A 12,007-nucleotide genomic window follows, 5' to 3' on the forward strand; every position below is an offset into this window, starting at 1 on the left:
TTTATCTGTTAAGCTTCAGTACGCTTTCAATGGTCCTGAAGATCCAAGAAATGTGGTTGAACTAAGTTTTTAATGGACAGAATTAACTGACGTCAGAAGGAGCTATTTTATCAGGCACGGCGTCATTTAAGGCATCCAATACACTGCAGTGAATATTTGAGATCTGGAAGGGGGGTGAGATAAAGCATGAAAGAACACATAAATAATAGCATTACCAGTTCAGGGTCCTTTACAATCCTCTCGTTGGGGGACTTCGTCGACTGTCGTGTGACTTCAAGGATTAAATAATCGTGGGTGCATGATATGTTTTGGGCAGATCTCCTTAGACCTGTTCGCTTCCGCTGGTGAACGAGACAAAGATGCGAGAGTAGGATTCCTGAAGATAGGGAATAGTGAACGGCACGGAATTCGCTGAATCATTCATAGCAGTGCTGCTGCTAAGCTCCCGAAATCATCGAGTCGTCACAACGGCGGCTTTTGCTTCGCTTCTCTTTCCACTGTTCGTTAAGCCGGCACATGAACCTGGGCCGTATGCATGGCGAGGCCGACGCAGCACAGCCACTTGCTCAGGTGACCTTTAAAAGAACACGTAAGGCAAACGGTAGATTGATTGGAAGATCACGTGGGTCAGAATTGCAAATGCCCAATGTTGTGTAAATAACGCAATCATTTATAAATGGCCTACTTACGTTTTTGATGTTCGGCTGTGAACACTGTGTCTGTTTGTATTTTCTTTGTATTCCGTGTGTGTCGCTGGTTCTACATCGTGTTATGAATAGGCTTCTCATCTATGGACGAGGTACAGTTGCGTTTCCGCTTCGTTGGATCTTTCCCATCGAACGTGATCAAGCTACACAGTTGGACGTAAGCGACCCCGTCTCAGCATGAACGTGCATTGACGCAGCAGAAAGGAAAAAAGTAGTGCCGGCACAGCGAAGATTCCAATTGGATCTCCATTCCCGGGGTCTCCACCGCATCTGGCCAAACGAGCAGGTCGTTAACTGCATGGCATCTCCCGTTACCAAGGCTTTGCCTCCCTACCTTATCTCGACAGCTTTGTCACGCCGGAGGTCTTGCTGTAATCGAACGCCGCGGTGCAAACAGCCTCACTGATTGCGGGGACATTGGCCGTAACCATGTGAGCGAGCTTCGCCAGGCTATAGAAGGCACGTCTTTCAGTACCCAGAAAAAATTGCATAAGAGAGACACGTGTACATCTGTAGCTAATGGTATCTCCATGCGCTATTTTTGTGAATGGGTCACAAAGTGTGACCCATTCGCATACATACATACATACATACATACATACATACATACATACATACATACATACATACATACATACATACATACATACATACATACATACATACATACATACATACATACATACATACATACATACATACTACATACATACATACATACATACATACATACATACATACATACATACATACATACCTACATACATACATACATACATACATACACTACATACATACAATACTACATACAGACATACATACATACATACATACGACATACATACATACACACACACACACACCCACACACAACACACACAACACACACATTACTAACATACATAACATACATACACACCACCCACACACACACACACACACCACCACACACACACACAAACACACCACATACTACATACATACATACATACATACATACATACCTATACATACATACATGACATACATACATACATACATACATACATACATACATACTATACATACATACATACTCATACATACATACAACCTACAGACATACAACATACTACATACATACATACATAACTACAAATACATACATACATACAGCAACATACTACTACATAAACACCACGCAGAGAAAATGAAGTAGGCTGAAAAGGGGCACCGCGCATACCCGGTTTAAGTGGAGACAGAAAATGTAAAAAAAAGAAGATAGAATAGGAAGTCGCACCAGAATTTATCACACACAGAGTACGAGAATCACAGACGAGAGTCTCATGCTATGGTTGAAAAGAATTCCAGTACGGCTTTGTGAGCCTCATAAATAAATCAATGAACGCACTCAGAAAAACTTCAGTTTGATATAACTTGCTCAGCAGCACCGACAATTCATCAGAGAGCTGTCATTGTACTGAGTTTCGGGACTCGCATACTCTAATTGTAAAATAGTGACGGTACGGGGAACTACCGAAGCAGCTAACAGCAGCTGAAGCCAAGAAAGGCTTCGGCAGATTTTTGCTGGTTAGATAACTTTCAAAAAACTTCAAGGATGTTCTTCAAGGACCCTCCTGAATGGTCTTAAATACATAGCTTAAGTGGATCGACGAAAACCGCCGTGCTCTCCGCGATACTCATGGGACCGCTGGTGGACGGCGTGCCTCCAACAGAGGCACAATTGAGGAAGCCCGCGTATGCCCATTATCGGTATACCTGTCCCACGAACCACTTCGCGTATATTTACGCTTACTGACACGACACCATTGCCATTCATTGACGTTGGTTCTGGATGAGCGGCCGGACAGCAGTTTCACAAGTGTCCTCCTCCGCTGCCATCTACCCCACATAACATCAGGCTATGCCCTTCCACATCACCCCGTCAAACCACCGTGGGTGATGGTTCAACCTTCGGTAGGCGTGCATGTCCCCGGCATACTCAAGAAATCATTGGTTCCCGTTAGCGGACTATAACAACTTGCTCTGGCATACATCTGGTCAGAATACCAGACCTATGTTCATGTTTACACAGATGGATCCGCGTCACCAAAGGCATCGACGGCAGCGGTGGTGATACCAGCCCAGCAGATGACTCGTGATTTCATTCTAGATCATAATTCTACATCAACCGCTGCAGAGCTTGTGGCTACGGGAAGCGATTCGCCACATCTACGGGGAACTACCTCAAGAGTGGTGCATTTTCACGGACTCAAAACCCGCGCTGCAAATTTTGGGATGCTTCCTGCGCCACGCCGCATACCAGGTTCTGGCACTGCAGATCACCGAGCTACTTTCATGCGCTCAAGAAAAACACCACCGCATAGTGTTCCAATGGATCCCGGGACACTGTGGGCTCAATGGTAATGAGATGGCCGATGTTGAAGCAAGGCGCACCGTCAGCAATGGCCTGCGAACTGTAGTGCCGTTCTCTAGACCGGACATCACATACCTCCTGTCGGAATTAATGAGGAGCGCGGCGAGAAGATACTGGGCTCAGCCAGACGCTCGTCACGTCCGCCTTAAAAGGCTGGACCCCGATATGCAATTTTCTGTTCTGCGTGGAATTCCACGCCCTCATACATGCGTGATACACAGACTGCGATTAGGCGTCGCTTTCACGCGCAAATACTTGCACATCATGGGGCGGGCAGACTCCCTGGACTGTTCAGTGTGTAGTGTTGTAGTGACTTTAGACCATGTGCTCGTGGTGTGCCCTGAGTATGCGCGCGAAAGACTGACACTGGCAGCTACCTTGAGGCATTTATACAATAGACCACTGTCGGAGGACCTGTTGCTTGGCGCAGGGCCACAGAGTTGGCAGACGATAAAGGCAATGCGTGCTCTTTCACGTTTCTTAGGCAGCACGGGCCTGGACTCATGCTTGTGATAACATTTCTGCAATGTTTCCTTTCACCTCGTTTCTCCCTTTATCATCCCCCATTGTGACCCTCTTTCTTCCCCTCTTCGCCTTCCCTCACGTAGAGTAGCAGGCCAGATGCTCCATCTTTCGGCCGACCTCTCTACATTTACCAATCAATAAACTACTTCTTCAACTGGAAATTTTGCTTTCTGCGGATACCGAAACGGCTGCCTGTGTAGCATTGGCGCAGCTACATCAATGGCAGTTTTTCCTGTCATAAAAAGTTCTTTGCGACAGTATATTTTGTAAAATCAATATTGTTGAAATTCATATTGCATAAATCGTTCTTAATCGAAGCAAATTGCGAAACGTTACAGATTGAGCCTGTATTTCTAAACTAATTTCTTTATTCTCGAGGCTCAGCAGAAGCTCAGCAGAAACACCAGGGTTGGGAAATGTAACGATAATATTTCAACTATCTTCCTTTTCTGTGCTTCGACATTGGCCCGAGCAGCAATCCGCCTACTTGGTCAACTGTTTGAGGGCACTGAACGATAAAAGGAAGCAGAATCAAGTGAAGAACATTATAAAGTTCAAAGCAAGCTGCCACATGTATGAGCTGAAAAAGCTAAGATGAGCTGTAATATACGCTGTGTTGTCCCAACTCGTAGAACAGCGCAAGCAATGAAAAAAAAAAAAAACCACCTGTCGCTGATATTGTGACTGCTGTGTGCTTTGAATTTTCCCTTTGTCGTCATGGCGTTATAGTCCTTCGATGCTCATTTGTCTTGTCAAGTTTTGCATTTTAAGCTCACCGCAAAATCGTGTCGGTTGCAGTATCATCAGCGACTCAAACTGCGGCCTCAGCTGAGCACATCAACGATTTGCCCCGTGAGCTCCACGCAGATCGAAAAGTGATGGCGCTTTCGCGTTTCTCGCTGCTATTCAGGTGAAAAATTTTGAGGGTAAAGGTTTTTCTTCGCTCTTTCGAAATCAACATATACGTTAGCAAGACAAAGAACACATGCTCCAGAAGAGCACCCAAAGGAAGAGCTGACGGAAATTAGAAAAAATAGCATGCTGTCGTGTAAAGAAGCATAGCTTCGCTGCAAACGACTTCGGGATGGGATGCTAGCGGTGGACATTACACACTAAAGTACCAGTTCAACCAGACTGCCGGGCGTGGTAAAGGAGGCCAGTCTGAAAAGCTTATGAATAAAACATTGAGCGAGTGTTGCTTTTCACGCTGCTGTTGTGCCCTTGGCAGGTAACAAGTACATATACGCATAATTAAGGAACAGCAGGGGAGAAATACTAATTTTCCATCACAACTTTATGAGACCAATGTAAAACAATAGCAGCCTGTTTAGCCATCAGCTAAAAATACAAAAAAAATAATTATACGGCCTGAGAAAGGAAGGCATAAAAAGATATCAAGCATGGTATTAGCACTTCGCTATGTCTTCTGACGTCGTCTCTCTATTGAACCGACGGGCAGTTTGAGACAGCAAAGAAGAGCGGCTTTCTGAATTTATGCATCGCTAGTTGTTTTCGCTCACGCGGTGACCACAGCAACAAAAACTTGACAGGAATTAGGTACAGCGTGTGAGTGGCAACTTCAGCGATCAGAAGTGGCACGTTTTCCTCCGGCAGTTAAAAAAAATTATGGTGTTTTAAGAGCTAAAACCATGACTTGGTTATGAGCCACGCCGTAGTGGGGGGCTCCATAATCATTTGTACCACCTGGGGTTCTTTAACGTGCACCTAAGTCTAAGTACGTGGCAGATTTTGACTTGCAGATTGAGCACCGTCGTTAAAGGTTCAGGTAGCTCCTGTATATTGCATCCGCCAAAAGGAGTATCATGTTCCTGTGCTCTTCTTTTATGGAAGTGTTCCAGAACGTCTCGCAATGAAGGCTGTTGCACATCTTAGCGAGTAACCACTGATGCAAGGGAAGGTCCTTGTAGACCTGCTGGTCATGATGCGCATCGAAAGAATTAACTGGTGAATAACATTAATTCAGAGCCGTAAGAAAAGCGCATAAATTCCGAGCTCGGTAATTCCGAGCTCGGTAACACTCGCGCCGAACGTTCAGAGCTGCAATGAGCGGCTATAAATAGGCTGAGAGAAAAAGCCATCTTAACGACTTTATTCAATTGTTAGTATTCAACCGGAAGAAATTGACAGCACAAAAACCTTTATCTGCAAACAGTCTATAGTCTGTCACCGACAAAAAAAAAAAAAAAACTACAGGTAGTAACTGTGGTCTAGGAAGCCTATGTTTGGTCTAAATCCATTTTAACAGCGGAGATGTTTAAGCTCTTGGTTCGGCCGCGTAGTGCGAACAAAAAACTGCGCCTGGCAATGACGTCACCGCGCGTTGCCTAGCAACCATCTAGCGGAGCGGCGTGTGCTTCACCTCCTTTCCGTGCCATGCACATGTTGCCTTGACATGGGACGTCAAAGATAAGGATGGAGAGCATGCGCGTGGCATGCGCTAAGCTCGGGAGAGAGAAAGAGAAAATGAGCGCGCGCTAGAGAGAGGAAGAAATTGTAGCAGCACCAACGAGGCAACGCGCAGAGCTGCTGCCGACGCCGTCCGCGTTTCGCCACGTTCGCGCCGAACGCGCGCGTTGTCCGTGACTGCAGCCGGCGCTTCTGGCGGCGGCTCGGCAGGTTTCGACCAGCTGCGTCCAGGCAAGTGTGGAGGTGCAGCTTGGCCGTCACGTCACCGGGGAGATAAAGCTCGGAGCAGACGCGACGGTGGCCGAACTCTCGTTGACTCTGTGGCAAGTACACGTAGCCTTGACATGGGACGACCAAAAAAGTTGTCGCAGTTTCACCTGAAAGGCGAAGCGTCAATTGCGATAGCAAATTTGTAGAGAGCTATACGGAGTAAAGATATTAGCTTTATCAGCTGTATAAACTTGGACATGCAGCAGCACCGGCAACACGCAGAACTGTTGTCGACGCCGTCGGCGTTTTTCCCGCGTTCTTTCAAAATGCGTGCGGCGTTGGTGACTGTTGCCGGAGCCTCTGATATAAATAGGCACTTGGTGCCGCAGCTAAACGTCGCCTCCCTTCCCTCCCCCTCTCCCCTTCCCCACGGCCTCTCGCGCGTCGTAAGAAGGCACGTTTGCTCTACATATATGGTGATTGTATAGGAGGAAAGAGACGCCTACTTCTGCAGCCCTTAAGCGAGCACGGCGCAGAACGCGCGTTTGTTCTCCGCCGTGCGTTCACTCCCCGTGAAAGCGCGCGCCTCTCGCGCCCTTTCACTCGCACATACAGCGTTCGGCGCGCGGCGACGATTTTATCTCCATTGACGTCATACGGAACCTCACGGCGACGGCGACGGCGACGACGACGGCGACGACGACGGCAGAAATTTGCTTTTGAGTGTCCATATAATTGCTATCGCAATAAAAGTATCCAGCCCCCCGAAGAAGAAGCCGCTCATCTTGAAGCGCGTCGCGCGGCCAAGCGAGAATCTACGCGGTAGTGGCGAGCCGATTCGAAATACCGTGCCTAGCAGCACTTAGCATTTCCTAGCAAAACTTAGCCAATCCTTGTACAACCTGGAAGCGATCACCAGCTCCTCTGTTTACTCCAGCCTTGCACCACTAGTGCAAGCTGGCCACATTTTTGTTTCTAAGGAAAAAGTGCTTTGTTTTTTCTGCGCTGATTAACAAGGGCGCTGCCCTTGTTAGAACCAGTGCCGGTTCTAAGGAGCCTACATGCAAGCGCTTGCATGTAGGCTCCCTAGCCGGTTCTCCTTCAAGCTGGCGTCCCTGTCAAGAGCAAATTCGTTTCCTAGAAGCTTAGGTTTGGAAAGCGGACCTTTCATCCTCTGTGCGCGTCAGGCGTCACGTCGGCGTCACTTCTAACAACACATGGAACTACGAAACAACCACGCCGGTAGCTTTTTACCGGTATGCGGCTGTTGACGACGGCTTGAGCATATCTCTGACGAAAGCACTTGTTTACTCTGTTTCTCGCTCGTTTTGCATCCTGCAAACACGTTGCAATGAGTTATCAGCACCAAGCTTACCAAGACAGCGTATGCAGCAGAGCTCACGTAACATTGTTCGGTGAACAAGGTGTATACAGTAAGGTGACAGGAGGGAGAATAATTTGTTCTGCAATATCTGTGTGTATGTTCCGTTCATCCGTTCCTATAGTATTTCGAGCACATGTCCGTGCTTATAAAAACGTATTTCACCACATTTAAAGCTTTTATTTAAAGGCCACTAACTGGCCATGATCCAAGTATTGTCCCAAAGAACAATGAATGCTCGCCAAGAGAACTAAGTCTGAAGCGTAGCTGTTGTCTTTGCTGAACGTGTCCTCGCCCTCAACTCAATACGAACACAACGAGGAGCTTGCATGATGGAATCACCAAGGGGAAAGTGGTAAAACAGCGTTTCCACACTTAACGCAGTATCTGTGAACCTCAGCCCAGATTCTACGGCATAGAAATACATGCCGTAGATGGTCTTGTCGCTGATAGTGCCAAGGTCAGACGCCAAAGATATAGGTCCATATTATAGACCATTTCGGTAACTTAGTAGCATACCTGCGGTTACTCGAAGCTTTTTTTTTCAGGGTCTAAGATTGCTTTTGGGCATTCTTTCTTTTGAAAACAAAAAAACTATATTGAGCATTAATACTTTCCACCAGGGATACCGGACGCTGAATGCACGGAAAACAAATACCAAGAGGCAAATAGCAACTTCAAAAAAAGAACAACAGAAGAAAACACCGAATTCAACAGGTAATATGTGATACGCGCTTTAATATTGAGCTCGTCTACGGGCGAGGCATAACTTGCCCAGACAGCTGCGATCGATCAAGTTTGTTAATGGCTTTGTGTTGTACTATACCACAAGGTTTCGGGTAGCTAAGACACGTCGCAAGCAGGTGCCTAGCTGTGCATCAAATGTCGGCTCAGAAAAAATCAAGCTTGTTTACCTTGCGCTCGACAGGTTTCATCGATGACTTAGAAATATTGTTGCGTTTATTTATTTATTTTTATATATATTTATTTACTCTTTTGCAGCTATACACTGCTACAAGACAGAGCAGTTTGTTTATCAATGCCAAAACAACTTATTTCTATGCATGCTCCACTCTTGAACACCCTATATGAAGCCACGGAGTGGCTACGGGGTTCTGCTGCCGAACACCACGTGGCTAGATCGACTACCGATCACTGCGATCACATTTCAGCCGGAGTGAGATGCAAACACGATGATGTACCCCAATCTATAAGTTAATTCTGGCCGCCCAGAGTTGCAAACATATTCAGGGAGCACTCCCCTACGGCATCTCTCATACTCCCAGTGTTGCTTAGTGACGTCAAACAGCACAACCAATGCATCAATGAAAGCCATATGTTTCGCTTGCGGTTTAAATCAACTGTAACGCATTAGCGCAACTCCAGCTTTTCGGCACGTTGAAGATGCCGTTTGGTGTCCGCGATTTCTGGCAGACAGCGGCGCTGTCGACAGACCGGCTCATTCACACAGAGGCCGGCACGACACCGATCTTGGTCTGTCGACTGTTGATGACAGCGTTTTTCTTCCTTTAAACCATTGGTCACAGTATTTTCCGTCCTGTAAGCAGCTGTCGTCAACAGTACGCAGACGAAAAAGCGGTGTCGCGTGAGCCTTAAGTAGAGGGCTGCAGTGAGCTGCGCGTCGGCCGCATATCTGGGACTTGTCTTTTTTACCATTGCCAATCGCGAACAAGAAAATCATCAACCAAGAAGTTACGAAATTCTGAAAGTTGCGAAGTCAATGACTTCACCGTGCTGCACGCGTCTTCATAAACGGGAACAATGCCACATGTACGGAGCGTCCCAGGCTAAAATGCACGAAGCATTAGAAAACGAAGAGATTCTCCGCGAACAAGACCGAATGCTTGTTGCTAAAAGACAAGTTGAGAAACCGTCATTTATTTCTTTTCCCTGGAATCCAACTGACTAATTAGAAGTTATTAGCTAACTTCCTTAGTGTAGTTCGAATTTCCAAGACGTCAATTATGGAGTTGTGAAATTGTAAGACGTCAAATTGAGATGCTTTCAGCAAAGTACACGTCATGGGTTAATTTTTTTGTTTCGGCCGAGACACAAAGAACGCCTTCGGAAAGGGGAAAAAACTGTGATTACGCACAAGCGCGCACGAGTTAGCAGTGCCATTAAGCAGTCTCGATGCGAAAGCGGACAGATCATCACAGGCTTGCCGCTCACGACGGGGCGTTTCCTTGATGCTGGTACGCAATCATCGCTGCCGGGGCGTTTTGGAATGAACACGCGTGCTGTTATCGTAGCCGCTTGACCCAGACGCAAATGACGAACTTGATTTCCCACTGATAGGCAAGGTACATGGTGTGTACCTAGCTGGATATATCTCATTTTGACGTCTCTTACGATTCCCTAATTAATTTTAATTAGAATACTTATAAGTACTTTTAACTGTCATGGACAAAAATTTACTTGTTTCTTAACTGAACTCTGAACAAAATGTACTTAGTATGTTACACTCCTGAATAATGTAAGTAAGTAAATGCGGTGAATTTTTATGGCGCAACAAGTAATTATGTTGTCTTTTTTTTTAAAAGCTTCGTGCTTAACAACTGGGATACCCTGTATAAATAGAAGGCTGGTGAACGAGTGCTCTCTTGAGAGTGAGCACCCAGCTGGTATTTCTTTCTTCTTCTTTTTTGTCATTCACGCATTCTAAAAAAAAATCATTTTGGGGGTTTTCGAGCCAATACCGTGATCTGATTAGGAGGCCTGCCGTAGTGGGGGACTACAGATTAATTTCGACTACCAGGGCTTTTCTAACATGCGCCCAATGCACAGTACACGCGCGCTTTTTCCATTTCGCCCGCATCTAAATGCAGTCGCCGCGGCCTGGATTTTACCCCGCGAGCTAGAGCTTAGCATAGTATTGCCGTAGCCGCTAAGCCACCATGGCGGGTGTTCAGGCATTCCCTTTCGAAATACGTGTCAAAGCGAAGAGATGAGCCATTTACAATAGCTCTCAACTGAAATACCATTAAAACTGTCCTTCGTGTCTGCTGCTGGCGAAGATGTTTTTCGTGGGAAGGTATAGCTTACAAAATGAGAAGGAAAAGAAATTCTTGTAAAGAGACTGCGAAACAGGCAGCGTTCGCATTCGTGGCATCCCGTCCTGCATAAACGAAACTCTACAAAGTGATGTGCCGCAGTATACAAGCGGAAGCAGCCCTGTGTTCGTGGCACGTTGGAAAGGAATGCCGTAGTCGCGCTAAACACTCCATTTTGCTTCCGCGGCACCTAAAGTTTTAAAATTCGCTCAGCTGTTGAATGGTGGCCATGCATTCCGTATTTGCTCGGATTTAAGCTGGCAAGCAGACACGAAAGGGCATAAACAGAGAAAGATACAATCATAGGTCGGCAGAATAAACGAATACCCACGCATTCTCACTCACCAATACTGTTTTTGTGGGCTATGTACTCACTCATAATGATGTGCACTCACACTGGTGCTCATTTACACACGTTCCTTACTCATGCTCGCCAACAATCGCACGCTTTCATAGTCGCCTCCAGTCAACTTCATCGGCATCAGCTGGCGTCTCATATTCGCATCAACTCCCACTCATCGGCACTCACGTCCGCATTGCTCCCATCCTATTTTACGTGTCTCTTCAGTGTCCGTGTTTTCAGCCACATTTGCGACAGTTGCTTACGTTCCCACTCATCTCCACTCACACTTTTCGTCGCTCACTAAAACCCAACCTTACGCCTGCGAAAAATGAGTGTAAAGTGAGTATGAGTCAGCGTAATCGTTAGTGAGTATGGCGACCAATGATCACAATACGCCTTAATGATAGCTCGAGGTCTATTTGGGAAACTGAGAAAGGATGATGGAGATCGGGCTAAGTGGGGACTCATTATGGAAACTTCTCATGCGAAGCTCCAAAGTTAATGAATATTTAACGTTAGCCCGCGGTCGGACACAGTCCTCGAATAACGTCACCAGTCTAGGCTGGTATTGTGCGAGAATGTCATCAGTCCGCCACATTAGCACACGAAATAATGCACACTTGAATTTACCTGCGTTGCGCAAGCGTAGTAGTTCATTTACGAAGGTGATTGCTGCCGGTCGGGGTCACTGTAGTGACCTCGCCACTGCCGTAACGCGGTGAGGTGATATTGAGGGATGCTGTAACTGAAAAAATTAAGAATATATAGAAAATTAAATAGTTGATATATAGTTTAACAAAATAATTATGTATACTTGTTAACGTTACAGAAAATATAAGTATTATTTAGACATATCATTCTCGAAATTTATTGTAATCCACAAAAATTCGTTGCCGTATGATACCGTATGTGATATGGTACATG

This window comes from Dermacentor silvarum, chromosome 10, assembly GCF_013339745.2.
Source record: "Dermacentor silvarum isolate Dsil-2018 chromosome 10, BIME_Dsil_1.4, whole genome shotgun sequence".
NCBI classification, from domain to species: domain Eukaryota; kingdom Metazoa; phylum Arthropoda; class Arachnida; order Ixodida; family Ixodidae; genus Dermacentor; species Dermacentor silvarum.